Source organism: Schistocerca gregaria, chromosome 3 (genome assembly GCF_023897955.1).
Source record: "Schistocerca gregaria isolate iqSchGreg1 chromosome 3, iqSchGreg1.2, whole genome shotgun sequence".
Taxonomy (NCBI): Eukaryota; Metazoa; Arthropoda; class Insecta; order Orthoptera; family Acrididae; genus Schistocerca; species Schistocerca gregaria.
The window spans coordinates 803,648,331-803,659,446 of record NC_064922.1 but is presented as its reverse complement, the minus strand read 5'-3'; positions in this window follow the sequence as shown (position 1 = coordinate 803,659,446).

The following is an 11,116-nucleotide window of genomic DNA, read 5'->3' as shown; positions in this document are numbered from 1 at the left end:
ACTGCGTGGCGACGACTTTGAACGTCGTGTACAGTTACGGACGATGACAGTTTTTTTGCACGGTTTCTACTTAGCGACGAAGCGTCACTCACCAACAGTGGTAACGTAAACCGGTGTAATATGCACTATTGGGCTACGGAAAATCCACAATGGCTGCGACAAATGGAACGTCAGCGACCTTGGCGGGTTAATGTATGGTGCAGCATTATGGGAGGAAGGATAATTGGCTCCCAGTTTATCGATGGCAATCTAAATGGTCCAATGTATGCTGATTTCCTACTTAATGTTCTACCGATGTTACTACAAGATGTTTCACTGCACGACAGAATGGTGATGTACTTCTAACATGATGGATGTTCGGCACATAGCTCGCGTGCCGTTGAAACGGTACTGAATAGCATATTTCATGACAGGTCGACTGGTCGTCGAAGCACCTTACCATGGCCCGCACGTTCACCAGGTCTGATGTAGCCGGATTTCCTTTTGTGGGGAAAGTAGAAGGATATTTGCTATCGTGATCCACCGACAACGCCTGACAAAATGCGTCAGCTCATTATCAATGCATGTGCGAATATTACGGATGGCGAACCACTCGCTGTTGAGAGGAATGTCGTTACACGTATCGCCAAATGCATTGAGGTTGACGGACATCATTTTGAGCATACATTCTCAGAAATGATAAGTACGATAAGTTCATAAAGGTACATATATCACATTGTAACAACCGAAATAAAATGTTCAAACGTATCTATGTTCTGTATTTTAATTTAAAAAAACCTACCTGTTACCAACTGTTCGTCTAAAATTGTGAGCCATATGTTTGTGACTATTACAGCGCCATCTATCACAAAGCGAAAAAAGTGGTCCAACTAAAACATTCATATTTCTTTACGTACTACACGAATATATAACAAAAATTTTGGGTTCCCATAAAAAAAAAGGCGGTAGATATCCGTTTGACCTACATGAGCGCAATGGAACGGGCCAACCATAGCGACATCTGCTTTCCCTCTTCAAGCTAGACAAGTTTCTTTCTTTGTAGTTTTTTTCGTTTGAGCTTATTTCGTACTGTATTTGGCCCGGTCATGATCAATGGACCACCCTGTTTAAGACGGACCCTCCAAATTACAGACCAATATTCCTAAATTCTGTTTGCTGCAGAAACCTTGAGCACATTCTCAGTTCGAATATAATAAACTTTCTTGAGGATAAGAGGCTAATGCCCACGAATCAGCATGGTTTTAGAAAGCATCACTTGTGTGAAACTCAGCTTGCGCTTTTCTCACATGATATACTGAGAACTATGGCTGAAAGGCAACAGGCAGATTCCATATTTCTAGATTTCCGGAAAGCACTTGACACGGTGCCCCATTGCAAGCTCTTAACGAGATACGAGCATATGGAATAATTGAAAGATATGTCAGTGGCTCGAAGGCGAGTGTTGATCAGTACAAGAGAATTGTCAGGTGTGCACCAGGGAAGTGACATATGACCGCTCTAGCTCCCTATACACATGAATAATTCGGCGAACAAGGTGGGCAGCAGTCTCCAATTATTTGCTGGTGAGTCCGTGGTGTACGGTAAGGTGTCGAAGTCAGGTGGCTGTGGGAAGATACAAGACGAATTATACAAAATTTTCCAGTTAGCGTGATGAATGGCAGCTAGCCTTAAATGTGGAAAAATGTAAGTTGATGCGGATGAGCAGGAGGAACAAACCTCTAATGTGCGGATACAGTACTGCTGGTGTCCAGCTTGACAAGTCGTTTGAATATCTAGGGTAACGCTTCAAAGCGATGTGAGGTGGAATGAACATGTGGAAACGCGGGCTTGGAAGGTAAATGGTGGACTACGCTTTACTGGGAGAATTTTAGGAAAGACTGGTTTATCTGTAAAGGAGACGGCATGTAGAAGGTTGGTGCGTCCTGTGCTTGAGTACCGCTCGAGGGTTTGAGATCCGTATAAGAACGGATTGAAGGATGACAGGGAAGCAATTCAGAGGAGGGCTGCTAATGATTTATTACCGGTAGGTTCGAACAAAACTTAAATGTTACAGAGATGCTTCGGGAACTCGAATGGTAATCCCTGGCGGGAAGGCGGCCTTCTTTTGGGGAAACACTATATAGAAAATTTAGAGAACCGGCCTTTGAAGCTGAATGCCGAACGATTCTGCTCCCGCCATCACACAACCCGCGTAAGGACCACGAAGATAAAATACGAGGAATTAACGCTCATACGGATGCGTACAGATAGTTGTTTTTCCCTCGCTCTATTTGCCACCTTACTGTTGCTGGCGGAGCGTCTATGTAGCATTCTCGATCTTCTGAGCTCTTGAAGTCTTCAGAATTGTGTGCATGATATTTTTCCGAATGTCAGATGATATGTCGCCAGACTCACACATTCTACACACCAAAGTGAACAGCCGTTTTGTTGCTACGTTTTTCGGAGGACACTGGCTTTGATACTTGACATCAAGCTATCACAGACATATTTATTTTCAATCCTAGACAGCAGTCCAGCTTGTGGCCTGTGTGCACATATTAAACTACAACAGACAGTGACAGTGCTTCGCCATAGACACCTAATTAAGTATTGCCATCGATTAACAAACGCATCCGGCAGTAGCAGTGCATAGCACATTTAGAAGAAGTTCCTTTTTGTTGTACCCTGACTAGTTCAGTGGCGGCCCATGTGGCTATTACGATGTATTTATTTATGCTATTCCTAATAAGCGTTAACTGTTAATAGACTACTTGGGAGTTTCTTCTTTCTATGTGCACCGTTCTCCGGTCACAACATCACTAAATGTACGAACTTAATATTGTGCACACACATTATTTCACCAGTGATTCATTGGCTGCCATCCATTACACGTGCGCCAATCGTGTCATTTCTTTCACCCATAGAACGCATAGTTCACACTTTACTGAATGTTCATCAATGACCTGTTGCAGTTCGCAGCAGTAGGGTGAGTATATCAATCTAAACGTCTCATCCATTTCATTAAGCTCACCAGATAGCCGTCGCGTCAACAATCACCGTTCTCCTCCTTATCGCCCTACCACTCAATGTCCAGTTTCGATAACCGAAAACATGCTCTGTGATGGCAAAGTTGTATACAGATCCATCGAAGCACTTATGTTCCTTTTAATATATGACAGCACTGAAATTGATTGCTAATAGTAATGAACAGACCAGAATAATGGAGAAAAATGTAGGTTCTCTTGAGTTATATCTTCTAGAACATGAATTGTTCTGGACTGGGAGAACCAGCACCACGACAACATAACTACACTAAATCGCAGCAGTGTAGTGCAATTCACAAATCTATATGCCAACTCACGAGTGCTGAGGAAAACGTTTTGCGCGTCTGCCACATTAAAGCGGCCAGGACGAAGTGCTTTTGCGCGTCTCCTGACCAGCTCGCACACCAAATATTTGGGCCAGTCTGTCATCGGGCAGTAGTTTCTTCCTTGATACTTCTGCTGTTAATGTCATTTTACTGAGACACTGAAAAGTGTTCCATATTACTTCAGGGGGATTGACTCTCTTTGACAATATGTCTTGAATTTAGGAATCAGTTTCTTATGTTAAATTAACCACACACAATTTAAAAGGACTGATATGTTCGCTGGCACATTTTCTGGTGGACTGCACTTTCCTTAGGTGCGCAGGGCCGCCTGGATGTGTTCGCAGGTGTAATCAACAGCTGGGCCTCGTACCGCCTTAGCGACATCTCCTTCCCAAGTCACAATTCACTTGTCAACTCACAAGGAGCCAATGTGGTCTGCGAGTAGGAATCCTCGCCCAGTATGCCTGGACAATATTTTCGAACTCTGCGTCTGCTGTCACGTCGTCTTTGACTGTAACCAAGTACCTGGAATTATCTCGTTCATTCCTTAGGCATTTGTCACCATCCATTACAGCTTGGAAAACAAACAAAGTGTGTTGGGCTCAAAAAATGGTTCAAATGGCTCTGAGCACTGTGGGACTTAACATCTGAGGACATCAGTCCCCTAGCTCTTAGAACTACCTAAAGCTAACTAACCTAAGGACATCACACACATCCATGCCCGGGGCAGAACCTGTGACCATATCAGTCGCGCGGTTGCCGACTGAAGCGCCTAGAAACGCTCGGCCACCGCGGTCTGCTGTGTTTGGTCGAGAGTATTTCCAATTGGCTCCCACGAGAAATAAAAGAAATGGAGGGGTCAACTTTGTATTTTCAGCTATAAGTCGAAAGATTTCTTTATAACACTTCATTTTTTTATGGACAGGAGTTTCCTGCAACAATTTGCTTTTGCCTGTAATGTACTATTTATTGTTACATGCTGTATATTTAGTTTTTAATACATGACAATGCCTGATAGCAATGTATTTTTCCGTCATCCTCATCATCATGAACATGATCCCCATAATCACCTTCACTAACATCATCGCCATCATCTTCTTCTTGCTTTTCTTGCATTACGGCCTCTGTAGGACTTTTCTTCTCCCAGAATATATCAATTCTTTTTCTTTTACTCTCCTGCTCTTCTTCTGAAATCTTCAGCGAACTCTTCCAATTTCTGTTACACTGACGACACTATTCTGTTTCCATGATGAATAAACCCGCTCCATTTTTCACTGGTAGGTCATTATTTTGATAAAATCGCACACACGACCCGGTTCAAAATGGCTCTGAGCACCATGGGACTACTTAAACCTAACTAACCTAAGGACATCACACATATCCATGCCCAAGGCAGGATTCGAACCTGCGACGTAGCGGTCATGCGGTTCCAGACTTTAGTGCCTAGAACCGCTCGGCCACTCCGGCCGGTACATACGACCCGGGTTTCAGTATGTAAACCCATCTTCAGGTGCTTGTCTTGTACACAATGAATCAGCTATGGATGGGATTTTCGTTTTGAAATCCAAGTCGTATGTACGATTTTATCCAAATAAAGGATTTGTCAGTGACAACTATAACGAATTTACTCATCATGAAAAATTTTAGCAACAGATGCTGATGTCCCAAAAAGAGTATTGTATACTCTATTGTTTTCTCGTATCCTTCTCTGAATCTGACACTTCCCTTTGTGTCTGTCAGAAATTACGTAGTTAATTTTAGAATAGTGCCGTCTACTCGTCTGTTATCCGGGATCCTTCGAAGAACAAGCCTGTCGATATAGTCATAAGCTTTCGTGAAGTCCACGAAGGTTTCCACCAACTTATTATTGTTTAATGTCCTAAGTTCTGTCAGTTATTTCACTGTAAATGCCTGTTGAAACCACCCTCCTCCCTTCCGCTCCGTAGTCTGGGTCGCTACTTTCTATATGTTCCTCTAACCTCTTTAGACGGAAAGACCTGTAGCATCTATATTCCTCTGTAGATTTTGCATCCCGCTTGTCCTCCTTTTGTAGTGGCGCTATGATCACTTTCTCCCATTCTTCTAGTAACTTCTTTACCTTTCAAATATGACAAATAACATTGGTCAAGTTGTCTATAGTCCTGCCGCTTCCACAATGTATTGTCTCGGCTGTTCTTCCATCTTCTCTGGTTGCCTTATTATTATTGCATCTCTTATGGTCTGTGCGTCCTCTTCTAAGCCTGACTCCTATTCTAATTCGTCGTCAGGTGTGAACTGGCTGTACTTACCCTAATGCAGCTTAATACGCTGTTGAGCGGTAGGGATAGGCCAAAAGGCAGGAAAACAGCGTTCATAGTTGAAAACACGGATAATCTTTTATTGAAATAAAATTCAACTTATGACGTCAGTAAAACAGTTTTTAGAAACAAGTTAGAAATTAAACACCTTGTCGAATATTAATGGGGATATGAGATTAGCAACTGACCTCAGCAAAGAGCTTTCAAACAATTGAAAAATCAAGCAATTTGCCAAACATTAACAGGTACCTTGAGTCAGCCAAACTGCTTATCATTAACCAATGCGTTAACATTTACAAACTTTTTCAGTTGGCTTTTAAAGTTATTACACACTATTCTGAAATGGAAGAAAATTCAAACTCGCTGACATGTCTTGCAGTAATACACTAGCGATAAGGAACGAATAGGGCAGCTCTTACTAATGTAGACTCAACTGTTTTAAATAGCTAAGCAATAAAATTTCAGACGACAAATTTTGTTTACGAGTCTGCCCGTAATAATTACAGTGGAAAAATAAATTCTTATTTTAGCAGAATTTACCATATAAAATCTCAGGACGGGTAAACTAACAACCGCATCAAAATGTTTTGGAAGTAATTAGCTAAAATGATTACAATGAAAGGCACTTTGATTAAGTTAGACTTCACTGCATTTAAAATGAAGAACAGCACACAGCTCAGCACTCAACATGGTCCACCGCCACTCGAAATGTGATACATTTAAACAGGCAGTTCTGATTAACTTATCTCTACTTGCTCTGTAACACAGACCACGCATCTTTCATGCATTTCACAAACAGTTGCGACTAACGTCTGCACTGATCAGAGTTGCTTCCATTCAGATAAACTTCAGTTCATTCTGAGCGAAACCCCATTAACGGCAAATACAGTAGACCTTCCCGGAAGGAGAACGAGTCGCAGCGGTACAACTTTAACGGAAAATGGCGCAGAATCCACACAAAGAGTCGCACCAGAAATATTTGGTGGATTGGTAGCGACGTGGAACTAAAAACCTCTACACGCTCAGCACAGGCAAATTTCCAGAGACCCACCGCCACCACAGCCAACCCAAAACACCACCTCCCCGGAATAAGGTCTGTGCTCCGTAAAAGACGTTTCCTATCTCCCCAAAACAGCAGAGCTAAACCGACCTCGCGCCCCTCAAGAGCACTTTACAATTCTGTCCACACACTGAAACTGTTAACTTTCGTACTGGTCCAAGTTCCTAAAGGAGAACCACCAAAGTTCGTGCTCCACTATCGCGATGTAGCGATCCACTGATCGGTTCGAGCTGGCACAAGGTCGTTCGCAGTTCAGCAGTCCGCGAAAGTGTACTGCAATCGTCCTACAGTTCACCTTCATATTATCGGCCAGGTCCACTTTCTTCATATAATGACAAAATTGCTGTGAATCACACGGTATCAAAGAATTTAATTAATTTAATTAAATTGAATAAAACTTCTGATATATGTAATTCATGTGACTCTAGGTGAAATTATTTCTTTGGTTCTCGCAGAAAAAGAGACTTTCAGTACACACACACACACACACACACACACACACACACACACACACATACACAAAGACGGGAGAGAGAGAGAGAGAGAGAGAGGGAGAGAGAGAGAGAGAGAGAGAGAGGAGAAGAAGATTAATGCAATATCGCAAACAATAGCGTGGCAGGTGACAATAGTTCATTGAGAATGACACAGATTGAATGTATCAATTGAAGGTATTTCCGACTGCCATTAATCTGCCGCATTTTGAGGGTATAGAACGTATTGGTAAAGTTCCAGTAGGAACATAATCGGCAGAGCGAGAAAGCTTGTCGAATTTAGTGTTGCTGCAACTGAAGTTGCGTAATGGGTTCATTATGAAGTGATCCACGCCCAGATGCAAGTCATTGTCAACTGATATATCGCTCTTTGGGTCCTACTTTGATATCGGGAGGAAAATTGAAAGACGTCATCTCCACTGGTTGCACAAGAAGATGAAATCTTCTGAAGGATCACAATAAAATAGCGCAGTAGCTCTTACCCTTCTGTTTGGCCCGCGATAAAACCTCTTTCGAGTCCGTGTGTTTCCATCTCGTATTTCAGTATTGTTAAAGATTAAGAAATACAATTTCTTTAAATATTACAGAATAAGGGGCAGTCGGATAGAAAAAACTCTTGATTCACTTTCTGTTACTTACGTCATGAGCCACAGAAATTATTTTATTGCTCCGAATAGTATTCCTGGCCTTAAGTTTCAGTTCAGTGCAATAACAAATGGGTGTATTTAAATTGACACCCACAGGCAATATGCGGAAACATCGCGTTAAAAATGGTGTAAGATGACTCATACCATGTTTCAGAACAGATTTAACGGATGTAGAAGGGTACGGTTTCACTCTTCCTGTTCTCTTTATCCTCCCAAGTATTTTAATTTGTCCACCTCTTGGGCGGTGCTTTCCAATGCCAGTAGTACTCAATGCTTTTTTTTATCTAAGCGTGAGTTCTGAGTTCATAAGAGGGCCATAGAAAAGAAACTCATATAGTTTCAGTGTAATTGTACTACCTCTGGGATTGACAGGTATCGTCCTTGAGCTAATGTGATATTCTTTTTTGCACACTGGCGTTGCACACAGTCACCATCATCCAGGAAGTCTGTTGCACGGCTGCATATTCCATTATCCATATGCTGCAGTATTTTCTGGCCATAGGCGTGTCCAAAGGTCGTTCCTATAAACAAGACATTTTGAAAACCGTAAGAAATTAATAATTATTTCCTTTTACCTACGTCCCGACTCAGATGTCTTGGTTGCGTAAGGTATCCTTATCTTGTAACAACGAATTTTCCGTGCACTTTAAAAAGTGGCCCTCTATAATGTATTGCATCAGCTTTGTGAAGAACGTGCCCTGAATGTTTCGCCGTTCATTTTTACTGCTCCCCTTATACCTTTTTAACAAGTTTTACATCAACCGTCTCATGTACCCAGAACGCTTTTACTCGCTACCGCCGTTGTGTGCCGTTAGTTTCAGAATTTTCGCCGTTTTCACGGAGAGAGAATGAGGTGCCTTCAAGACGTCGTCAGGGCCAGAATGAAGACAAACGCGTCCGCTTTTTTCCGGCTTCAGCTGGAGAGGAGGAGAAGGACGAAGGAGACGCCCGCGGGTGGTAGCGGTCGCAGGTCTCTCTGTGAGACGTCCGTTGTCTGCTCTAACAGAGGGATGACCGATGAGCAGAGCGGGCAACCCGAGGCGAAAATTCCGGGGCCCGTAAATATGACGCAGTTTCCGGAGATAAGGTCAACAGCAGGCGGCGGAAGACGGTGACATTTGGAGTGCCGTATCACCCGCCCGACGAAAAGGAGAACCTCGCGCTTTCTCTGCGAGAATCGTTGCAAAGCAGGTGGTTCAGTGGGGGATCGCCTTACTATGTAGGCGAAAGGTATCGCACTGTGAATCGACATTACGTAATTCTTACAGATGATTATGTTTCTCAGCAACAGCGGTTGTAAGTAGCCTGTTTATATGTTTATATGTTGGCAGCGCTATACACTGTAATTAATTTCGCTGACAGCGCTCTGCGCCGCTGGTAAGAGATTGTGTGGTTAGCAGTTAGCGAGTGGACGGCTTGGACATGTGTCCTTCGTGGAGACTCAGTGTTTGTAAGATATGCATTGTAAAGTGACGATGGATGTACTTGTTAATGTTCGGGTAGTGGAATTATTGACGAATATATAATTTTTGAACTGGATGTCACATGAATAAGGCAAAATCTGCTAAATACACTGTTTGCTCTTAAAAAAAAAATCTTTCTTTTGCTGACTGTATGCCTCCTAGTAGTTAGAGCCTATAGTAGTTAGAATCCTTTTATTTATGTGGCTGTAGTTGCTTCTAGCTGCAGTTGCTGTAGTTCGTGATATCAAGATTTTCTTTGAGGAAAGTGACTTATGAATAGTATGGTTTATTGTTAGGATTTCCTCCAATTAAGGGCCATTCTTTTGTGTTAATTATCTGAAGTCACGTTGTCATTGTAGAGCAGTCAGAATGGGTTGGGGCTTGTATATTGTGGTTAACAAATGAATAGGTTAGGTTTATGTTGTCTTTGTCGGGGAAAATTCCGTAGGTCAGTGTTGAAATGATAAAAATAAGTAACGAGTCAATAGGTTCAGTTTCACTCAGCAGTTTCAGTAAACACAAAGAGATTTCATGCAATAAGGGTGCCCAGAAATTATTTTTGCAATTTCAGACTTTAATAACTTCAAAACTACACTACACATTAATCAGTGGTTTTAGCATGTGATAAGATAACTTGCAAAGTTTTCACCGTACAAGTGACGCAATTTTGACTCATAAATGAACATGAAAAGGTGATAAAATTTAGATGCCACAGGAGAAAACTCAGTGTGTGTGGCTTGGTTCATAAGGACAACATCTGATACCCAAGTGCAACGAAACTTTCGAACACAGTGTAGAAGGCAACCGCCGTCCCGACCAACTATTAGGACCTGGCATTTATGGAAACTGGTATTGTCCTCATCGAAAGGTGGCAGGTCACCTGAATAAGATATAGAAGACGCATGCAAGGAGCCCAACAAAATCTGTGCGTATGGCGACCAGAGAGTTGGAAATGAGACGACCATTAGTGCACAGTGCCTTATATAAGAGGTTACGGCTGTATGTCTGCAAGGTCCAGCTGCTTCAGGCATTAAAACCTACGGACAAACCCAGCACAAACAATGTGGATATGCCAGGCAAGCCTGGCGTAAACAGTGACTTTCTGGAAAAGATTTGTGTCTCTGATGAAGAAACATTTCATGTATCCGGCAACCTGAATCGTCATAACGTTAATATATGGCGTTCACAGCAGCCTCAGGTTACACGTGAAACGGAAAAAGACAGTCGCAAGGTCAGAGTTTGGTGCGGACTGATGCAGAATTCCATCGTCAGTCATTTCTTTTTTTTATAGAATCTGCCATCAAATGTGGCGTTTCAATGGAAATGTTACAAGAGTTTGCCGTTCCACAATTGGGACATCTGCAACATGATGCCACGGGGTTCATCCCACAGGTCTGTAAATATACGTGAATCTCTAGGTGAAGAGTTTCTGGATGGATGGACTGGACGAAATGGTCCAGTTCAATTACCGCCACAATCCCTTGACATACCAGTAGATTTCTTCCTGCATTTTTTTTTAGCATCTGGTGTACCGAACTAAAGTTAGAGACCTACGGGATTTGAAAGCACCCATCCTCAATGCATATGAACATGTGACCGTGGAGATCTCGAATAGTGATTGAAGAAAAACAGAATTCCACTATCTGTGCCACGAAGGGTGCACACGTTGACGTGTATGAACGACGAAACAAAATTTTATAGCTTACTTTATCACACATTAAAAACTACTTAATATCTAGAATCTATCTGAAAACAAACCTTTCCCAGTTGGTTTGAGAAATACTAATAGCTTTAAAGTTTAGTATACAG